The sequence below is a fragment of the Balaenoptera borealis genome (assembly GCF_965194805.1).
Source record: "Balaenoptera borealis genome assembly, chromosome: X".
NCBI classification, from domain to species: domain Eukaryota; kingdom Metazoa; phylum Chordata; class Mammalia; order Artiodactyla; family Balaenopteridae; genus Balaenoptera; species Balaenoptera borealis.
The window spans coordinates 104,801,555-104,824,282 of record NC_138881.1 but is presented as its reverse complement, the minus strand read 5'-3'; the positions used below and the strand labels follow the sequence as shown (position 1 = coordinate 104,824,282).

At 37.2% G+C, this 22,728-nt stretch overlaps 1 protein-coding gene and 1 long non-coding RNA gene across 2 annotated transcripts in view; one reads left to right on the top strand and one right to left on the bottom strand.

Annotated features, from left to right (window-relative positions):
* TENM1 (teneurin transmembrane protein 1) overlaps window positions 1-22,728 on the top strand; it is a 777,022-nt gene that overhangs the window by 25,299 nt on the left and 728,995 nt on the right. The gene's annotated exons all lie outside the window — the stretch shown is intronic.
* Window positions 5,805-22,728, bottom strand: part of LOC309620797 — a 31,623-nt gene continuing 14,699 nt past the window's right edge. Inside the window, exons 2-3 of the long non-coding RNA XR_014239634.1 lie at window positions 7,869-8,075; window positions 5,805-7,144 (exon numbers count right to left, since the gene is read on the bottom strand). This is a non-coding gene — a long non-coding RNA (uncharacterized lncRNA). The remainder of the gene's footprint in view (window positions 7,145-7,868; window positions 8,076-22,728) is intronic.

Below are 22,728 nucleotides of genomic sequence, written 5' to 3'. Positions count from 1 at the left end.
AGTGAAGTATAATTTGGAAGGTTGTTATCACACCTTAGGTGCATTCTTATTCCATTGGAAGAAGTCGATGAGGCAAGTTTACAAGTGTCCATGGAGTATCTACTATGTGCTAGGTACTCTGTTAGGTACTCTGCCAGGTATAGAGCAATAATTTTGACATTTCACGTGTTAACTTTCTGTTCTTTAGATTTTAAGTTCAATACATACTCAGAGAAGAGAAACTTAGTGCACACTGTAGTAGTTATGGTTGCTTTTGTAGAGGAGTTGAGACACTGGGGCTTGAGGAGAATCTATAATCTGGAGAGACTGAGAAGAAGAGTGAAAATTTTCCATTTGGGCAGAATGACATAATCAAAGGCTCAGACTTTATTTGTAGGCAAGAAAAAATTACTTGAGGATTTTAAGCAGGTATGTGACATGATAAATGATAGTATTGGAGAGATTGAAGGTGGCTTGGGAGGATGGGGGTTTATCGTTTTAAAGGGTATCACAGTAAGCTACGTTTGTACATTACTTAAACAAATGGCCAGTTCACGCTTTGTGTTCACAGGTGACTGCAATAAGTCAAAGACCTAGTTGTTTTGAAATTAAGTGACTTGGAAATGTTGTGAAAACAACCAGTTTGATTGAATTCAGTTGGTTCTCTCCAAATCAGCTCATTATTATAGAAGCACTATGTGTTAATTACACTCAGAAAAAAAATCACTTAAGCTTGTTGTTTCATGGCTCACAAGCAAACCAGCTTGTAGATTACCTAAAAATTTGGCTTTTCAGCTGGAAGTTTCAGTGTTGTGTCGATACAGCCTTTTAAGAGTTACATAAGATATTGGCAGGCAGTACTGAGATATGTTAGAATTTCTAGGTGTTAGGAAAGACTTAAGTTATCACCCATAGCAAAATAAATCCTTGAGCAAAGAAATTACAAAAACCCATATGGTATATTAAATTACTTTCAGTGGTTTAGAATTTGCTAACTTATAAATTAAAATTTACAGAATGGAGACTGAGGAGAAAAAAGTGACTTAAAAGCACTTTATTTTATATATCATGTTGAAAATAATCCATATTGAAGAACACGCTATTGCTAGGAAACAGTCTTTTCTGAAGAGAAGGAGTTCATTTGTCAAAACCATATTCCAAAGGGTTAGTACCATGCTAAACATTAAGCAGAGGTCATGAATATTTTTTTAAACACTCATTTTCTCAGATCTGAATATGTTTCAAACTTACTCTTCCTGAAGGGATACCAACCAACTGCTCTACCCTTAATGATATCCTGGGACATCTTTATTTTTGCTTCTCATAGCCAATCTACATAGAATAGTTAGTTATATCGGTCTCTCTTGAACATTAGCTATCAATGCTTTCTAGATAGCTATTATGATGACATTGTCAATGCTGAGTAAGTTAATCTGGTTGTGACAACCAATGGCAAGTGTTACTCACTGACTAATGGCATGTGCCCTAGGGTAAGTGGGGCAATATGAAGCAAGAAAGTCCCTTTGAGAAAATAAGCACTTCTCTGTGGCAGTTCTTGCCCAATAACCACATGCTGCCACTACTAATTTACTTCCAGCTTCCAATTTATAGCTATATCAGTAATACAGCATCCAGAGAGACTAGAGGCAGGGATACTATTTAAGAGGCCATTGGCACAGCCCAGGAAAGAGTTGACATTTGTCCAAATTGAAGTATTGGCAGTGCGGGTAGTTAAGAGATGGACATATGATTGAGACATTCAAACTTTGGTAACTCTGGGAAGATGCAATGTTAAGAGTGAGAGGGAAGGTAAAATGACTCCAAAGTTTCAATCTTGGGCAACTGGGAGTGTGGGAACCATTAAATGAAATTGGATATTTAGGAGGTGGGGTAGGTTTGTGATGGGGAAAGATGTTCCATCCTGGACATGTCTTTGAGGTGCCCAAGGGGGTAAAAGTCAACTGACTGTTGGGATTGTGAGATTGGGGTTTAGGTAAGAGATTAGGGCTGGAGATGTAGATATGGAAGTCATCAGTATATTCAGAGTTTGGGTATTAACTGAATCTGTGGCAATGGATACAATTGCCCATGGAGAGAATATAGAGAGCAAAGAAAACAAAACAAAATAAAATGGACTGAGGAAAAGACCTTGAGGTGCTGGTGGAGGAAGAGTAGCCAATCAAAGAGTTAGTGAAGGGGCAGTCAAAGAGATAGAATGAGAACCATGATAATGTAGTGTTTTGGAGTCTAAGGGAAAAGAGGGAATCAAGAGGTGTGAGGGTGGTCAGCACTAGGAAATGTTGCAGAAAAGTTGAAGAGACTGAGGACTGAAAAAGGCACTTGGCACTTTGACACTTTAGTGACCTTTATTTCAGGAGCAATTTCAGTGGAGTGGAAAGAGCAGATATCAGATTGCAATGAGTTATTGAAGAAGTAGAAGTAGGAAATATATGCTAGGGCACATATCATCAGTGATAGGGACTATGGTGATAAAGCAAAAAGAAATATGAAAACTGCCTTAAGGGGGCTTCCCTGGTGGCGCAGTGGTTGAGAATCTGCCTGCTAATGCAGGGGACACGGGTTCGAGCCCTGGTCTGGGAAGATCCCACATGCCACGGAGCAGCTGGGCCCGTGAGCCACAACTACTGAGCCTGCGCGTCTGGAGCCTGTGCCCCGCGACGGGAGGGGCCGCGATAGTGAAAGGCCCGCGCACCGCGATGAAGAGCGGTCCCCGCACCGCGGTGAAGAGTGGCCCCCACTTGCCTCAACTAGAGAAAGCCCTCGCATGAACCGAAGACCCAACACAGCCAAAAATAAAATAAAGAAAGAAAGAAAGAAAGAAAAGGGCTAAAAAAAAAAAAAAAAAAAAAAAAAACTGCCTTAAGGTTATGGATTTTAATTCTGACAGTGCACAAATGCTTCATTAGGTATATCCCCAAGTCCATATGCTTACCTCCCATGAATCCAGTATAGCAATGTGAAATTCTGTCAACAGCCATTGTAATTTTTGCAGCCAAAACAGGGAGCAACAGAGATGAAGTCAAGGAAGCCATTCCCTTAGTGAATCCTTTTCTGAGTTCCTCTGGGTCTCCCAGCACCTGGCACATAGTAGGCACTCAACAACTGTTAGTTGAATTGAATCGACTCCCTTGAGAATCTCTGTCTTAACACACTGATTGCCTTAGGGAAAAACAACCAAATAAAAGCTTTTCCACTGGCAAGGGCTCACACGTGCTCCCATGTCTTTTGAGAAAGGAGAAGTTGACATTTTTATTCTTCAGTGCCAGTGTTTGGTACTGGGCTTGTGGTGAAATGCCCCTAGTTTCTTTGTCTGTTTTTCAAAGCAATTGTAATAACTAGGGACTTCATGTATATTAGCAAATGATCTTAACAGAAACTCCAGAAACTCCCTCACCTAAATACACATGCACACACACTGACTTAAAATCTATTGTGAAATGGAGGATTTTCTGTCTAGAACTGAGAATGATTTAGAGTTTTGTTTCATTAAACATTTGTCATGATTTCTCAGACAAAACATTGCTGACATTCTTTCATCTAATTGGTTTATCATCCAGACTTAAGCATCTGCATCAAATCTACTTAACCTGGTTATTATCATTAGAACTACCTGTTAACTTACAAATTCTAAACATTTGTCATGCCTAAAATTTATACCACCAGTGGTTTTGCATGTTTCTATATAATGTTAAGATTTTTCACATCAGGTTATATACAAGGAAGGAATTTCCGGGAGATCTGTTAAACACTGAAAAGTGATGGAGAGAGAATGCATTCATTCTCTAAAAGTCTACTAATGATTTAAATAATTATCATCTCTTCGATAATGGGGTGCAGGGTTCACTGTCAGATAGGGTTGATGGACATGGTAATATGAGCTCCTAAAGACTTTTCTAACTCTTAATTTTAAACGATTATTTAGGTAGTTCAAGTGATTTTGGTGTAAGATGGAATGTAAATAAATATTTTTTATTATTTAGGATGTTCTCAACTACAAATTGAAAAAAATGCAACTCAGAGTGGCTTTAACAATGAAGAGATTTATTATCTCATCATAACAAGAACTCCAAAGGTAGTGTTTGTCACTTCTGTAGCATAAAGACATCATTTTATTTCCTGCTCTTCCATCCACAATATGTAGAGTAATTTGCCCCTCATAATATCAATATGGCTGCAACAGCTCCAGGTATCACATCATGGTACAACAATGCAGAAAGGGGCAGAAAAAAGAATTATTTGTTTCTTGTAAGTCTCTAAGTGCTAAGAAATCTTTCTCATCCTTTTATCCTCAAGAAACCATTCCCTTACATCCTATTGGCTAAAATTGGGTTGCATGAGTTTTCCTTAGCCAATTGCTGACCAAAGGAAGTGGAGTTACCATAATCTACGTACACTAATCAAGAGTAACACTCTGTGATTGAGTCTGGGTCTGAGTCTGGGCTTGCAGCCTTAGCTGGGACTGAGGACGGGGCTGTGGATGGACTTTTTTAAACAGCTTTATTGAGATATAACTCACAATACAATTCACACATTTAATGTGTACAATTCAATGGTTTTGGTCTATTCACAGAGTAGTGCAACCATTACCACAGTCAATTTTAGAACATTTACATCACCCCTAAAGGAAATCCTATACCCTTTAAGTAGTCACTCTCTAGTCCCCCTTCAACTTCATATTCTATACATTTCTTTGAATTCTCAGAATTTCTCAGTTACTGACTCAAGAAGGATTCAGTATAATAAGCAAACATATCTGGATATAATCATCCTTTTTTAAAACTGAAGTATAGTTGATTTACAATGTTATATTAATTTCAGGTATACAACATAGTGATTCAATATTTTTATAGACTATATTCCATTTAAAGTTATTATCAAATATTGGTTATATTGTCTGTGCTATACATTACATCCTTGTGTCTTATTTATTTTATACCTAGTAGTTTGTACCTCTTAATCCCATTCCCCAATCTTGCCCCTCTCCCCACCCCCTTCCTCCCAGCAACCACTAGTTTGTTCTCTGTATCTATGAGTCTTCCTGTTTTGTTATATTCATTCATTTGTTTTATTTTTTAGATTCCACATAAAAGTGATAACATACAGTATTTGTCTTTCTCTGTCTGACTTACTTCATTAAGCATAATACCTTCGAGGTCCATCCATGTTGTTGCAAATTGCAAAATTTCATGCTTTTCTATACCATAATAATGAACTACCAGAAAGAGAAAGCAAGAAAACAATACCACTTATAATTGCATCAAAAGAATAAAATACCTAGGAATAAACTTAACCAAGGAGGTGAAAGACCTATACTCTGAAAACTATAAGATCTTGATGAAGGAAATTGAAGATGATACAAATAAATGGAAAGATATACCATGTTCATGGATTGGAAGAATTAATATTGTTAAAATGTCCATACTACCCAAGGCAATCTACAGATTTAGTGCAATCCCTATGAAAATACCCAAGACATTTTTCACAGAACCAGAACAAATAATCCTAAAACTTGTGTAGAACCACAAAAGATCCCAAATAGCTAAAGCAATCTTAAGAAAAAAGAACAAAACTGGAGGTATCAACCTCCCTGACTTCAGACTATACTACAAAGCTACAGAAATCAAAACAGCATGGTACTGGCATGAAAACAGACACATAGGTCTATGGAACAGAATAGAGAGCCCAAAAATAAACTCACGCATATATGGTCAACCTATGGCAAAGGAAGCAAAAATATGCAATGGGGAAAAGACAGTCTCTTCAATAAGTAGTGTTGGGAAAACTGGATGGCTACATGTAAAAGAATGTAATTAGAACATCTTCTCACAACATGTACAAAAATAAAGTCAAAATGGATTAAAGACCTAAACGTAAGACCATGAATAATCAATTCTATAACTAAAATATGGTATGAAAAATATAACTCTTCAAATTCATTTGGGCTGTTGTATTAATTACCCCCAGTAGATGGTATGAATGATACAAGAAATGATCAATGTTATAACATCAATTCCCAGAAGACCAGAATACTTGTCAGGTCCATTTATCCCAGGACTGGGAGTTGGGTTTGGTGAAGAATGGCAAAGTTAAATTATTTTAGAAACATGATCATGCACATAGGAAGACTTATTCAGGAGATGGGGGTGTGAGTCCTGTAAATCCATAGGCCAAAGCTAAATTCAGTCTGAGAATGTCAAGGGAGCTAACATGAGAAGTTAAGGGGCTTAAAACCAAATGAGAGTCTATAGCTTCTTTCTTGTGATTAGCAATTATATGCCCATAGTGCTTTATATGTACCTCCCTGATTATTTATGGGTCATTGTGCAATTTCTTTTTTGACTGAACTTGGTTTCCTACTGGTTAGCTGTGCCCTTTTTGGATCTCAAAATCTCACCTCTTCATGTGTTTATGGACTGTTTCTGCCTTGGCTCTCCTACACAGCTTGGATCTCTGGAGCTGACTCTAACTCTCCTTGTTTGAATAAGTGCATAAATAAGATCAGATACCACTACATCTGCTCTTCCTTTTTTGTTCACATAATATCAGATATTTTTCAGGAATCCTAGAATCCTAGAGTCATAATCATACTTGATATTTTATACAGGGAGGGAACTTAAAAGTCGTTCAGTCCTCATTTTCTAACTGTAGGAACTACATTCAAGCCTATAGGCTTGGCATCTCAAACACTAACCTCTATTAGTAGTCAGGTTCACACTTATACAGTGGTTCCTTGAAACAGGTCTGAGCGTCATATTTTGCCTACTAATACCATATGGGCCCTTGCTCTCTCTTGGGAACCTATTAAATCAGAATCTCTAGGAGTGGAACCCAAAATTGGTACTTTTTTTTTAAATTTATTTATTTATTTTTGGCTGTGTTGGGTCTTCGTTGCTGTGCGCAGGCATCCTCTAGTTGCGGTGAGTGGGGGCTACTCTTCGTTGAGGTGTGTGGGCTTCTCACGGCGGTGGCTTCTCTTGTTGTGGAGCATGGGCTCTAGACGCGTGGGCTTCAGTAGTTGTGGCATGTGGGCTCGGTAGTTGTGGCTCACGGGCTCTAGAGAGCAGGCTCAGTAGTTGTGGCGCACGGTCTTAGTTGCTCCACGGCATGTGGGATCTTTCCGGACCAGGGCTCAAACCCATGTCCCCTGCATTGGCAGGCAGATTCTAAACCACTGTGCCACCAGGGAAGTCCCCAAAATTGGTACTTTACAAGCTCCCAATAGCAATTAAAATGTGCATCTAGTGTTGAGAGCTGCTAGCTAGTCTAACTTCCTAAAAAATTGCTTTGAGAAGTATGGATATTAATGCCATAAAGGGCTATGCTCGGATACTACCCTAAATTTTTCTGGTTGATATCATGTAGACACTCACAACCCTTCATCCCTACTCCAAAATGCTCCTTGATACCTCTACAAAGACAATCTTGCCTGGGAAGGACCCTATTGATTCAGTTTGGTATTTTCTGTGATTTTTAAAAAATATATTTGTTATCTATGTCAGGATGTAGGTAAGAACACATCCAAAAAAATACTCCTTCCCATCCATAAATTCGATGTCTTTATTTTTGGTTTAGGGATGTGTATCATAGAAAGTTCAGTTTCTTCACATTGGTGTGATATATGCTATATACATTCAGTTGAAAAGATGGGTTTTAGGAATACTGAAGCATATTGAGTATTCTGCTCTTTTACTTTTTATCAGCTAGCGAGTTTGTTCAAATGATGACCCTTTTCCCCTGATTTAGTGAGATTATTGCTCAGATATATGTCCCAGTGTAGTGTGCTGGGGAACATATTTCGACATTTCTAGGTTTTCTTTTGTGAATTGTAATCTAATTAAGCTCTGAATAACATGATTTTATTTTTATACCTTGGTTGTGGACTCCTTTCACTTTAGAAATGCATTCCAAACACAGCCATCAGTGTTGAATTCATAATGCAAAGTTATTTGGAAATTGCGGCATGTTTGTTCACACCAGATAGACTTGTTAGGAGGTCAGCCATTCTTGGAAATTACTCCCAGAGAAAACAATCATCAAGTTTTATTACATGTGCATAGTGTAACGTGCTCCAAAATCTATAAGAGCAACAAAAACATGATATCAGTCGATGGATACAAAAGTATATGTAATGTATAAGTGTCTATCTGCGTGCAGCCTTGTGCTGAGTACTTGGATTGTGACCTGGTGCTGATATTTTCAAACTGTATTGCATATTGGGGTGATTGCTATAACAAGCTAGTTAAACAGAAGTATAACATTGTCCCAGTGCTTCTAATATAAGGCAAACAGCCTATGTCTACATGTATGACTACCTCAACTCTGCCTGCATATTAGGATCCGCTAGGGAAATTTTTAAAAAATAATGACACTCACTCTCTGCTCTCACCAATTCTGATTTAATTGGTCTGGAGTGGGGCCCAGGCATCAGTATTTTTTTTTTAAGTCCCCGAGATGATTCTAATGTTGAACCAAAGTTGAGAATTGCTGGGCTTAACTGTATGCCTTGTGAGAATAGGCCAGTGCCTGACACAATATATACTTGTTAAATGCAAAGTTATCAGCAGTTGAGTTGGTAGAAAGATGAACATTTAGATTCAGTTTTTTAGGCATTCAAATAGCAACATTTGCTAAATGTTTAATGAGAGCTGTGAGTGGTTACAAAGAATATAATCTCACAAAAGCCCTCATTAGGAGGGTTTCTTAACTAATGGTCCATTATGTTTGTGTCTTGCCTAAAATGCAAAAGTGTCAAAAACAAAAATATACAGGCTTTGACCTCAAGGTGTTTGTAACCTACATAGTTTTACTAATTTTCCATGTTCTCCACTTTGTGTGGTCTCCTTCCTGGTCTTTACTCCCTTAAGAAATGGGAACAAGAACTACTTCAAGTGGGTCTGCTTTTTCTTTTCATAATAATATAAAGAGGAGGAAGGTGAAAATATGTTGAGTAAACAGAGCAAGAGACCTCTGTAGAATTTTCAAGGTAGTTTCTAAGTCTGGTAGCACAGTAATGTCTCTGGTTTATATTCTTGGTGTAACTTCCTACTTTGAGATCTAGCTTACTCTTAATTGCATCTCAGAAACTTTTCCAAACAGAAAATTTTCAAACTAGTTTCCACCTCTTACTCTTTGTCATAACTTCAATGACTTCAGAGTCTCATCCCATACCCCAGGGTTATGACTCCTATTTAAATATGTAAATTTAAGAAATGTAATGCCAGTGCCCTTTCTTTTTAGTGTAGATTGGCTCCAAATGCTGGCATAGCTGGGATTTGATAATTACTTTGGCCTATAGTAAATCTAGTTGGGTAGTGAATCAGGTAACATTTAACTAATTGATTGTATTTTCTTTTTATTAATTCCATGTTTGCAATTGAGTTATGTATGAAGCAGTAAAAACATCCCGCTGTTCTTTGAGAATGGTGTTATATTTTATCACACAGTGTCTTGAGAATACTAATGTTTAAGGAGACGACGTGAGGATTAAAATGCAGTTTTAGCTTATGGAAGAAATACCGCTCAACAATAGTCAATACAACTTACATGCAGTGAAAATGACAATCAACCGATCTATTAAGTGTGGAGACAGATGTCTTGTGTAAAAGATTTCTGTGTCATTGCTGGAAGACGTGAGTGTGCATTATTCATCTCTGCTCAGACACTATATTCAAATCCTTTCCAAGTGTTCCCTTTTGAAGCACTTTCATGCTGAATTGCTGTCTGTGAATTTGTACCTTACATTTAACACCCAATTTGACTTTTAGCAGAATCACAGTACCAGAGTAGGGAGAAACTAAGGGTCAAAGAATAGCTTAATCTGAAAATCCCAGTTTTATGTAGATACAGTTGGTGTAAGAGGACTCCAGTGAGGAAGTGCTTTGTGAAAATGAAAGCTTCAGAATGTTAGATGGGGTTATTGTACTCAAGTATGCTTGGCATTAAAACACCCTCTCTTTTGCTGATTAGTAAACTTTCTCTGATTACCCATCAAGAAACACTGGGAAAAAAAGAAGTAACTTTCACTTCTGTTTTAGTAGACTCACCTGAGGAATTTAAGCCAGTTAGGCTTTTTTTATTATTATTTTTCACTCAGGAGATTAATTCAGTTTACATCTAAAAGCGGAAAGGACCTTTTTCTCCAGAGGATTGAACTAGTGTAGAAAGGCCTATAATTAATGCAGTAAGTGATTCTGGAAACTGCGTTTGAATAGAATCCCTGTCTCCCGTCCCCTCCCGCCCCCCCCCCCCAGTCGTATACCCCAAGGGCATTCTAACAGTTGAAACTCGGAGAACTCAGCTTGTTTTACCTTTCCAGTGTTAAAAAAGAACACTTGGTGGCAGTCCTTCTTAAGCACCAAATTTCCTTGATTTAGCTCTTTCTTGGGGAAACAAGAGTCTCCCTCAAGCTTTTCTTGGGCTCCTGACAGATTCCTTTCTCCTTTAAGCGGTAACTGAATTACTAAGACATTTCTTCCGGTGAGGAAACAGCAGTTGGGGGACTCTAGCCTTATGATTTGCTTTTTCGTTTGAGACTCAGCTTGCTCAGGAAGGAATTGTTTCTTTGGGATTTTAAGACACACCTCCATTTTTTGCATTATCCCTGACTTAATGGTTCTCTATTCCTTCCCTCTTTTCCCTTTTCTGAAGCAACATTTCCAGTGTGTATACTTTGGATTAGCCTTGTCATATTGTCCTCTTTAATAACATCTACCAGCTTCTTGACCATATAACACATCTTGAATCCAGAAGGTATTTTTGGGCGGCAGTAATCTTGGTCTTCACAAGCTTCCTTCTTCACAATATCATAGTTTGCACAAACTAGTCAGGCAAATCTGCTTCTGTGTATTCCTAGAACTATATGGCTGTAGCTCTCTTCTTAGAAATTTTTTTATGTAATGATGGTTCCTAAGTCATATGGAAAGCTTTCTTTGAATATTGTGAACAGAGATTCAAAATGCATGTGTTATTTTTGACCAAATGAACAAAAATAATCATTTTTCTGTTGTATAATTCATGTCCTCTCCTTTAATTACAACTAAGTAGTATTCCATACTTGTGACTTTTTTTTCCTCTTCAGCCATATCTGCATTGTGTGGGAGAGGAAAAATAATTTTCCCTGTACCTTTCTGGGTTCTTGGCTGAGACCTCCCTTAATAAAAGACATGTTAACGGGAGAAGAACAAACAGAAGTGGAATACCATGTATACCTCCTGTATACATGGGGGATACCCAGGAAAACTGAATAACTCCAGGCCCAAGCCAGCATCTTAAAATACCATCTCCAGCTAAAGACAAAAGAAGATTTGGGTGGGGGGCAGTTATGGGAGGTTACCAGGAAAAGCACAGTAAACAAGGGTATGGTTGATATGCAGATTTAAGTCCTTGCCTTCTCCATTGATAAGAGTTTCTAGAGATTTAGAGTCATGTTTCTCTTCCTTATACAGAGACAGAGACACCCTTACAAATGGAGATTTCCCTTGTAAATATCTCTTACAAAAGGGGTTTTCAAGCTTTCCCTCTGTCTATTTCATTCATTTATTTATTTATTAAAATTTTTTATTGAAGTTTAATTGACTTACAATATTATTTTAGTTTCAGATGTACAACATAGTGATTTGATATTTTTATGCATTACAAAATGATCACCACAATAAGTCTAGTTACCATCTGTCATCACACAAAATTATTACAATAGTATTGACTATATTCACTGTGCTGTACATCACATCCCCCTGACTTATTTATTCTGTATCTGGAAGTTTGTACCTCTTAATTTCCCTCACCTATCTCACTTATCCCCCCACTTCCCTCCCCTCTGGCAACCACCTGTTTGTTCTCTGTGAGTCTGTTTTGTTATGTTTGTTTTGTTTTTTAGATTTCACATATAAGTGAAATCATACTGTATTCGTCTTTCTCTGTCTGACTTATTTCACTTAGCACAGTACCCTCTAGGTCCATCCATGTTATCACAAATGGGAAGATTTCATTCTCTTTTATGGCTGAGTAATATTCCACTCTGTGTGTGTGTGTGTGTGTGTGTGTGTGTGTGTGTGTGTGTGTGTAATATATATAGCACATCTTCATTCATCTATCAATGGACATGGATTTCTTCCATATCTTGGCTATTGTAAATAATGCTGCAATGAACATAGGGGTGCATATATCTTTTCAAATTGGTGTTTTTGTTTCCTTTGTGGAAATACCCAGAAGTGGAATTCCTGGATCGTATGGTAGTTCTATTTTTAATTTTTTGAAGAAACTCCATACTGTTCTCCATAGTGGCTGCACCAATTTCAATCCCACTAACAGTGCACAAGTGTTCCCTTTTCTCCACATCCTCACCAACACTTTGTTATTTGTGGTCTTTTCAATGATAGCCATTCTGACAGGTGTGAGGTGATATCTCATGGTGCTTTTGATTTGCATTTCCCTGATAATTAGTGATGTTGAACACCTTTTCGTGTGTCTGTTGGCCATCTGTATGTCTTCTTTGGAAAAATGTCTATTCAGGTCCTCTGCCCACTTTTTAACTGGGTTTGTTTTTCTGACGTTAATTTGTATGCGTTCTTTGTGTATTTTAGGTATCAACCCCTTATCAGATGCATCGCTTGCAAATATTTTCTCACATTTAGTCTGCTGCGTTGTAGTTCTGTTGATAGTTTCCTTTACTGTGCAAAAGCTTTTTAGTTTGATGTAGTCCCATTGGGTTATTTTTTATTTTGTTTCCCTTGCCTGAAGAGCCTATATCTGCTGTTTCTTAAAACTAATCAGCCTAGAATAATTCTTATGCCAAAGAGGCACATTTTGGGATGGTATATTCTGCTCCCCTTCAATTGATCAAGTCACCTCTTGTCTTCTTAAACCCACTCACATTCACACACATATTCCTCTGCACATTCACAGTACTTCTGACTCTTCACTGCCTTCCATGGAGTATACTGCCCTACTAGATGAATACACAGAGTAGATTTATTATAATGCTTTCTAGGAGAACACATGTATTAAAAGTAAAATCAACTCCTAGGTAAAAATATCTTTTAATATGTTTTGTACAGTGCTTGGACATGAGATCTAAGATGGTATTCTTTGTGACAAATTTAAGTTGATGTTATCTAAGGTTTGTGAGGTCTCGGTATAGTCACTTAGGACAGGGTTTCTCCGCAGAGGCACTATTGATATTTGGGGTTGGCAATCCTTTGTTATGAGGAAGTTATCCTCTGTGTTGTAGGATGTTTAGCAATATCCCTGGCCTCTACTTGCTACATGCCAGTAGCATATCCCCCACCAACTGTGACAATCAGAAATTTCTCCAGACATTGTCAAATGTCCCCGTGCGGGGGGGTTGGTGGTGATGGGGACAAAATTTCCTCCAGTTGATACCTACTGGGTTTGAGTATCTTGGGCCTGGCCTTTCATTAAAAAGATACAATCACTTTCCAATATAAACTATATATACAATATCCTCATGACTCTGAATATACTTCCTATATTTGAAGAGTTAAAAATAGCCTCATCTCTTTCCTATGACTGTGACATGATTATCAAAGTAATTTACAATATCCTTACCCAAGCCCCATTGTCAAGCATTTTCTCTTACAAAGCAGTAATCTATAACATACCACAAACAGTTCATCTGTGTCGTTTTCTGCATTGGTCTCTGATCCGTGTGTTATGCTGACTTGCCATTATTTTTAAAGCAGTGATGCTAAACTATTTTGGATAAATACTTTCATTGCTTTGTAACTTTGCTGGAAAGATTAAAGACACTTTATTTTAATATTTTGCGGGATTTCTTTTCTACTAAGGATTTTTAGCCAGCATTGCTTTTTTAAGATATCATGTTCTGATGATTTATTTGTTAAGTGTACCCTTTCAACATAACTGCTGCTATAAGCTTGAGATGCATCATACATTTTCAAGACCAGTCAGCCCACTAGAATTTCGATTTTTTTCCCGTCACATTTGCAGGAATTTTATACAGACAGATTTCCTATTTAAAGATAACTTTGATTTTGTATAAACCTCACTGTGCCATTTAAGTAATAAATATTGGTGCATGAACTGGTTTGACTTTCTGCTGAGAACTGCTAAAAGCCTTTTAATAGAAAACAATAGGGAATGTCAAACATTGAATCACGATCTCACTGAAGCAATTTTTCTTAGAAAGACTTTCATCACACAGAAGTTTTCTCCGTGCTCAAATTTTGCTAGAAATTATGTCTGGTTAAAATCTATTGTGATGCTTTGTCCTGCTTGTTTACCCATATTTTTATGAATAAAAAGCATACTTTTAATATGTTGATAGCTTTTAATTTATTAAATCTTTATCTGTAGATATATTTAGAGATAAAATGAGATTACAACTTTATTTTAGGTTAAATATTCACTAGGAGATATGGCAGAATAGCCACATGTATGTTTAATAGTATATGACTGGTTGCTTTGAAGCAAATAAGCTAGAATTCCCCCAAATGAGCCACCTATTTTCACTCTGTCTTCTTGCCAGTCTGTGCCCTCTTACCCAGGCCAGCTGCCTCACAACAGAGACCATGTGAAAGGAATGTAGACTCGGCAGAGTTCAGTCACCATAGAGAAAATTTGCTAGAATAATATAAAGTACTAGGCTTATTTACTTTAGTATTTTTCTCTTTTTTTTTTTTTTTAAATTTATCACTTTAACCATTTTTTAAAATATTTATTTATTTATTTTTGGCTGTGTTGGGTCTTCGTTTCTGTGCGAGGGCTTTCTCTAGTTGTGGCAAGCGGGGGCCACTCTTCATTGCGGTGCGCGGGCCTCTCACTATCGCGGCCTCTCTTGTTGCGGAGCACAGGCTCCAGACGCGCAGGCTCAGTAGTTGTGGCTCACGGGCCTAGTTGCTCCGCGGCGTGTGGGATCTTCCCAGACCAGGGCTCGAACCTGTGTCCCCTGCATTAGCAGGCAGATTCTCAACCACTGCGCCACCAGGGAAGCCCCTACTTTAATATTTTTCAACTACAATATGCTTTCTGTGAGTTTTGACTAGGCCTTAATTTTTACAGCTCATGTAGATCTATTTAGAACAGTTGAGAGGAGGAAATAGAAGTGAAACCAAATAATAGCTCAGATTATTCATTCCGGCTTTACGTAAACAGAGTCTGTGTTTGCTATGTGAAAAGCCCCTTTTCACAGCTAACCACCATTTTGGACTTTTCCTTATCTCCCTCCCTTTCTTCCTTCCTTCCATTTCTTATAGAAATATTTAGCTAGTGATGTTCCTCATTACACATTTTACAAACATGTGTTCGTTGCTGAAATAATGGTATAATTAGGCTAAAAATTAAGAATGTTGCCTGTGTTGGACCCTAGAGGAAGTGGGTCATCAGACACCTAAAAAATGTAAGTTGTGGTTAGATTGTATGTTATATTCCCTCATTGTACACTTCCATCCTAGTTCAGTGCCTCCCATAGGAAAGGTACTTTTATTTCCTTTGATTAGGGTATTCTTACATTAGAAGTGAAAAATGATTCTTTTTTCTTCTCCATTTACTTCCTTCAATGATCACAGTTAACTCCTCTTCCCAGGTGGGGACAGAAGAATGTTTTATATAGCATTACAGTACAATTGCTTAGATATGCTCGATTCCATAGCACTCGAGGTATATTAGAATTTATCCTTTGTTGCATGGAAGTACATGACTTGTTTGACATCTGTGTCATATGTTCCAGTGTTGCATTGGGACAATTTAAAGTATATAATACTAGAAAGATAGAACCTCGAATGCCAATTAATGAATTTGGACTTTATTTTATAGGCATAAAGAGCCATTGGAAGTGTTTTAAGCAAGATTCTGGCATGATCTCCATTTTATAGAGAGAATTTTGGTAGCAGTATTGAAGATGCATTAGAGGGAAAGGATATGGGATGTAAAGGAATCAGGAGTTCACTGCAATTATACAAGTGATAGATAATGAGTGTCTGAATTAGTTCATGGGCAATGTAAATGGAAAGGAAGAAATATTTTGTAGATATGATAGACAGAACTTAGTAACTAATTACATTTGGGGCATAAGGAACAATAGAGAAGAATGACCCAAAGGCTTCCGCTACCACCTAGGGGAATACAGGACGAGGAAGAGGAGAAGGAAGAGAAGGAGGAGGAGGAGGAGGAGGAGGTTTGATTGGGAAAGGTGAGGTTGGATGTGTTTGTTATAAGATTACTGTAGAACGCTAGGCATGCAGAACATTTAGAACAATGGAACTGGAGTTCAAGAGAGAATTTAGAGCCAGACACATAGATTTGAGAGTCATCAGCATATACGGGGTAGTTAAAACCATGACCTGAGTGAAATTGCTCAGTGAGAGCATATAGAATTGTGAAGAGTACAGGGAAGAGGACAAAACTCAGGGGAAAGACAGGTTTTAAGAAGCTGGTAGAGAAAAAGAAGCAGACAAAGCTAGAGGTGTCGTGATCAGACTAGAGGAGAACTAGGATACAGTGCTGGTGAGGAACTTGAAAGAAGAGAATGAGAAGAAACAGAAGGAATGAGAAGAGAGAAATTAAGAAAGGGAGAAAGATTGAGAGAAATTGAGTCAGAGAGTGATTGAGAAAGATATTGAATGCTGGAGAGAGAGAGAGAGAGAGCAAGAGAATAAGCAAGAGAGAGAAAGATAGATAGATAGATATACACACACAGAGTTAGAGACAGAATTTTGAAAGGAAATATAACTGACAGAGCAAATTTTCAGAAAAGACCATACAGGTGAGATGGAATTAAAAGCACAGATGTGGGAAGATTCTTGGAAAATAAGGAGGACATTTCTTCCTCTGATGCAGAAAAGAGTAAGAATAGATGAAAATACATTTTGAAGGTATAGGTAAGGGAATTTGAGAGTTCAGACCTGATGACCCTTGATTTCTGTAAGAATAAAGGAAAAAGTCATCCATGACCAAGAGAGTGAGTTGGCCTGAATGAAGTAGGGCTCAGTAAAAGCATCAATGTTAGATTTTTAAGGACCAACGGTTGTTAAAAAAAAAAATTCCAGCTCTACAGTGGAACCAATCAGCAAGGACATGTGGGTTTTCTCTTGCTTTCAGCTGCCTGTGGGCTTGAAGAGTTAAAAAAAAGAAAAAAACAAAAAACGAAGGAGGGATGGGTGCAGGGTTGTGAATTGGCAGGTCCGATGTGTTGGCAGGTCAGGGGCATAAGGGAACTGTGATTACTGATGAGGGTCGGTGGGCATGTAAGGGTAGTCAGGAAGAGGCTGATAGACTAGGATGTGATTGGAGGTTTCACTGAGGTTGAAAAACCGATTTAGCGGGAGTGAAAAAGTATATTTTAAAGTCTAATTATAAGGTTAGAGTCTTGCAGATGTAAACAGAGAGTCTATTATGGCTTAACTAATTTTTATAACTAAAAAGTAATGTTGAGTAAAACATGAAAAGAATCTTTAGACTCCCATGAAGTGTGTGTGCCTGTGATTAGAGTTGCACAACTTTATAGGAGTGAAATCAGAAAAACTGAAGCTGGAAATGGAATACTCTTTCTCTCTCTGTATATATGCTGTGTGTGTTTATATATACACAAACATATATACATTGTTATATATATATTAATATTTGTTATATATGATATATATTATATATTTTTCTTTCAGCCTATTTGAAACAACAAAAGCTTGAAAAAATCGATGAATCTGTGTTTAACTGAAAAGGGAAAGATTGGACCTGAGAGAAGCTAACAGAAAATATTAGGGGTTGTGCTTAGATTCTTGGTAGGTGGGCTTAGAATTCAGAAGTGACTTTTATATATTGAAGAAATGGTTAGAAATCAACCAAATTCAATAATGGCATATTTTGGGGTAACTGAGAGGCAAAAACGAACCATGGATGAGGAAGGTCTGGCTTGCTAATCATGAACCTTTTAAGTTTTTTTACATCTCACTAAATATGTGTTGCATTAACTTAAAATGTGAGTAAATTTTCCTTATTAATATGAAAAAACTGCCGATTAACTCTACCCTTCACTCTGTTTACCATTAACTCTCTATCTTTCATCCCCTATCCAGTTGGTCCCTAATTATGGTTGGTTCTACCTCAGAAATGTCTTCTTGAATTGATCTTTATACCTCTATGTTGATGTACTGACTTCGTGTTTGTGTAAAATTCACATATGTTGCCTAGTAAATTTTGCTGATCATTTGTGCAGATTAAAAGGTATAAAAGCTCTCTCTGAAAAGGGACAACATTCTAGTTAGTTTTGCTATCATAGTGTCCTGAATCAATATGGTTTCCATGATTAAGAAAGTTAGAAAGCAAGTTGTAAAAATTTAACTTTGTCCTATGCCAGTGAACCCAACCTTGATCAAACCAAACTCGAGTTCTCAGATCTAAGAGGGCATTTGTTCTCAGTGTTTTCTGCTTGATTTCCCTCAGTGGAAGTGAAATGGTTGAGGAATTTTAATTTGTCTTTTTTGCATTCAAATATAAAAAGTCATTGAGTGTTAGTTGAAAATTTATGAAGTGACAGTCTTGTTAATAAAGATAAATGAGATGGCTTGTTTTATTAATATTAAAGTTGCACATAATGTAGCTTTGCTAAATAAATACAAGGTTATATTTGGCAAATTTTGCAAACTCAGAATCTATAGCAATTATAGAGCTTAAGGCTAAGTTGTAATTTTCAGGTGCATTTTATTTGTTGGTAAATCTAAAAAAATTGGAGAATCACTTGGATTTATTTGAAATATTTATGAGAAAATCTGGTTATAACTTTAATGATTTCCAGTATTTGTAGTGATGTCTCAATCATCATACTTAAACAATGAGGACTAATGCAAAACATATAGGTATCTGGTAATTGAAAAGCAGAAACCTCCATGCTCTAATACAAGTCAGTCCCACCACTATGAACTCCATAGGGGAGTCACATGTTCTGGCTGCAGTGAAATGCTTACAGCCTCAAAGAAAAAGTCAGGCCCAGATTTTCTGTGGGAGATGGGGGTTAAAATAATAGTTAGGGGGGAAATGGAAAATGGGAAAGGAGAGAGCCTTGGACATGTCTTCATTTCACTCATTCATTCACTAAATATTTGTGAGTACTTTTATTATGAGTCAGGCCTATGATGGGTCCTGTGAATAAGACAGTTCTTGCCCTCATGGATATTCATCCCTTTACTTCTCAAATGTGGTGCTCATGTGCTTCTATGGTATTGTTAGTTGTTTGGGGAATTTGGCTGGATCTTTCTGGTCAAAGTCCTAACTTAGTAAAGATGATTAAGATGTAGAGGTGGAGAGAAGGGAGGAGAGTTATTGCTGAACAAAACTGATGTGAAGAACTTAGCTGTTCTCTCCTTACCTCTTTCCCTTTTTGACTGCCTGCCTAAACTTTCACAATGGATTAGCAAATAGGATGTGCTCTATAGGCAGCACAGGACTCCATTTCAAGTTTTTCATGATTGTTTTGGAAAGTGACAGGAATTAGAAGCCCAGTTTAACTACACAGGAGGTAGAAGTGACATTTATTCCAGACCATTTTTTTTCTTATTTTAGTTTTATGATGTAAGCTGTGATTATGAATGTAACTGTTTTATTCAGTGTTTACATTTTTATATATTATCAGAACAAGTATTAATGTATAAGAGAGGAACAATGTAAAAAGTGAGCTACATCTTTGGATTTATTGGAAGGTTAGTTTTCCTAACGTATAAATGACTCAGGATCACTAACAATGCTAATGAATTTGACCAAAAGTTATCATCAGAATGATCCTCAGACATTGTGTACATCTGGATTTAGTAACATACCATTCTGTACTTTAATAGGGAACAAAAACATTTCAAAATCATTCTGTTTTGAGGAATTTAGTTACTTCTTGCTCTCTTAAATAAAAGGATTTGCATTATGACTCAATTCCTCAGTGTCAATAAGACATCAGAAATATCTCTGATGAACTTATGGTTACCGGGGGTGGGGGGGAAGGGTGGGGGGGAGGGATAGACTGGGAGTTTGGGATTGACATGTACACACTACTATATTTAAAATGGATAACCAACAAGGACCTACTGTCTAGCACAGGGAACTCTGCTCAATATTCTATAATAACCTAAATGGGAAAAGAATTTGAAAAAGAATAGATATATGTATATGTATAACTGAATCACTTTGCTGTACACTGAAACTAACACAACATTGTTAATCAACTATGCTCCAGCATAAAATAAAATTTTTTTTAAAACTCTGAAAAATAAAAGTGTATAAATTATCCATATGTTTTTTGAGACATCCAGGTGTTTAATTTCATGGTCTAGGAAAATTAACCTCTACATTGGCTATTTTTCCCAAATCTGCTATTGATAATTTAGATAATGTAAAGGGAGAAAAAGTAAATGCTATATTAGTCTCTTTTCCAAGAAGACTTACTTATGGCTTTTTTTCTGATTTTTTTCTTCATGGGATGAATCATTACAGTATTAGAAAAATTCTTGTTTCACAATCTAGACTGTTATGTGCCTTTGCTTTGTGTAGAGGATAGTTAATTTCTCTTTGACAGAATTTCAGATTTCTAATACCGCTATGTTAGCATGTAGGTATTTTGGTGATAGGTACTTTAAAGAAAGTCACAAAGGGTTGCACTACTTTTACCTAGTAGCTAACATTAGTTTCCATGGCAGAAGATACATAAGCTATTGTCAGTCTTGACAATATAGAAATAAGATCAGCTTTGCTCAAGAAAGTTTTCATTAGGTTAATAATATTAGAGTAACATCCCAGCTGAGTCTATATCAGGAAATCTTTTATGCTCTGATATCATTACAGATTCAGGAATAACAACCTTTCCTTTAAATAAAATTAGAGAGAGTTGGTTTGAGACTGAGTAAAAAAATATGTTGGAATACTGTGTACAGTGGAGATACATACTCTTGGTCTGTTGGGAACCCATTTATCTGTGACTCTTAGACTAATCATGTTATTAATAGTCATACACACTCTGGGCAACTTGAAAAACAATCAGTTTGTTCAGTTCCAGAAGGACCCTCTGAGATAACGTCTCTTGCCTGAAAAACACTGTTTGACTCTCTTTCTGAGATTATTATTTTTTACATTTTTTGCTTGTGCATGTGTATGTATTCCATGATGATGCTTCATACTTGAACTGTCTTCAGTGTTCATATTCTTTTATCTCATTTTTTTTTCTCCTTTGGTAGACCCTGTCAAGTATTACTGATCATTAACAGACATTTTCTTGGAGAGCCAGTTCAGGGGCCTACATATTATTTCCAAAGGGTTCTTGCATGCCACTGGTCTGGTGAATCCAAACCCCTACTGCTATTTCCTTTGTATAAGTTTGTTCATGACTGTGTTTGGGCAGCATACACTTATACCAGTATACTTAAGATAGGTTATATTTTCAGATAGCAATTCTGATCTATGTTAGAATGACCTGAAGCCTTATGGTTATAGCCGTACTAGAATGAGATGGCTAGAAATGTGGAAGAGTTAGACTCAAGTGGAATTGCAGACCAGGCTTGACTGTCCAAGCCAAGGGAAAGAGGCCATGTTGTATAGCAGTGGGGTTTTACAGCTTTGTTCCTTAAAGAAATACAACCGTCTTTTTGAGTAAAACCCTATGTGCAACTCCAATATCTAAAATAATTAAGAAAATGAACTGGATTAGAGCAGCCTCTCATCTGCTCTGCCTTCTGCTTGACCTCCTCGTCATCCCATACCTCTTTGGAGTCCTAAGTGCTCTGAAAAATGAGATTGAAAACCACTGGGGTAATAATAAAATCTTTTGGAAAATCATTGATCATTGACTTTGGAATGTTAAAAAGTTTTTTTTTACATTTTAAAATTGGAGTGTCAGCTGTTTAGGAAAGTCATATCAGTTCACATAAAAATAATAGTCCTGCTATGCAAACTGGATGCAGGAAGAATTAAAAACCTGTCCATCTTTACCATCTTAACAAAAGATTAAGTAAATATATGAAATGTGATGAAGTTTCATGTAATTTGAAAACTGGATTCCACACCTACCCCCATATCCACCCCGCTGGCAGGAGGGGAACTAATTTTTGTTGAGCATCTACGGCCTGCCAGGTGCCCTGCCGTGTGTATTATATTCTCTAATTTAATTCTCACAACAACCCTGGGAGATAGCCATTATTCTTATTTAACAAATAATGAAAATTTGGCTTGTAGAGATAAAGAAACTTGTCTAAGGTCGTACAGCTAGGAAGTGAAGAATCTGGATTCTGAACCCTAAACTGGCTGGCTGACACGCCCATACCCTTTCCCCAATGTTACGCTACCTTCCCAATAGTATAACGAGGGGAGGCAAGGATATCATGAAAGGGAAATACAAGAGAGTTCTGGAAAATCTGCATAGGGATGCCTTTGACCACAAATGCAGTCTTGTTCATTTACTGCCTGTGTACTACTATGTTAGTACCTCTTCCTTTCATTTGCAACATATTTAGTATATTCTTTCTCCTTACTCCTTTCCCTTCTCTCTCAGTAGGGAGAGAGTTGCACAGTCTTAAGGGGGCTAGGTCCTCCTCTCCTCTAGTCAAGGTTCTTTTTGATTACAAACAATGGAAATTCACTTAAGATAGTAAAGTGGGGAGGTTATTGAAAAAAACATAGAGCTATCTCACAGAATGCAAAGGCAAGACATGAATACTAGGGAATTCCCTGGTGGTCCAGTGCTTAGGACTTCCCGCTTCCACTGCAGGGGACATGGGTTCGATC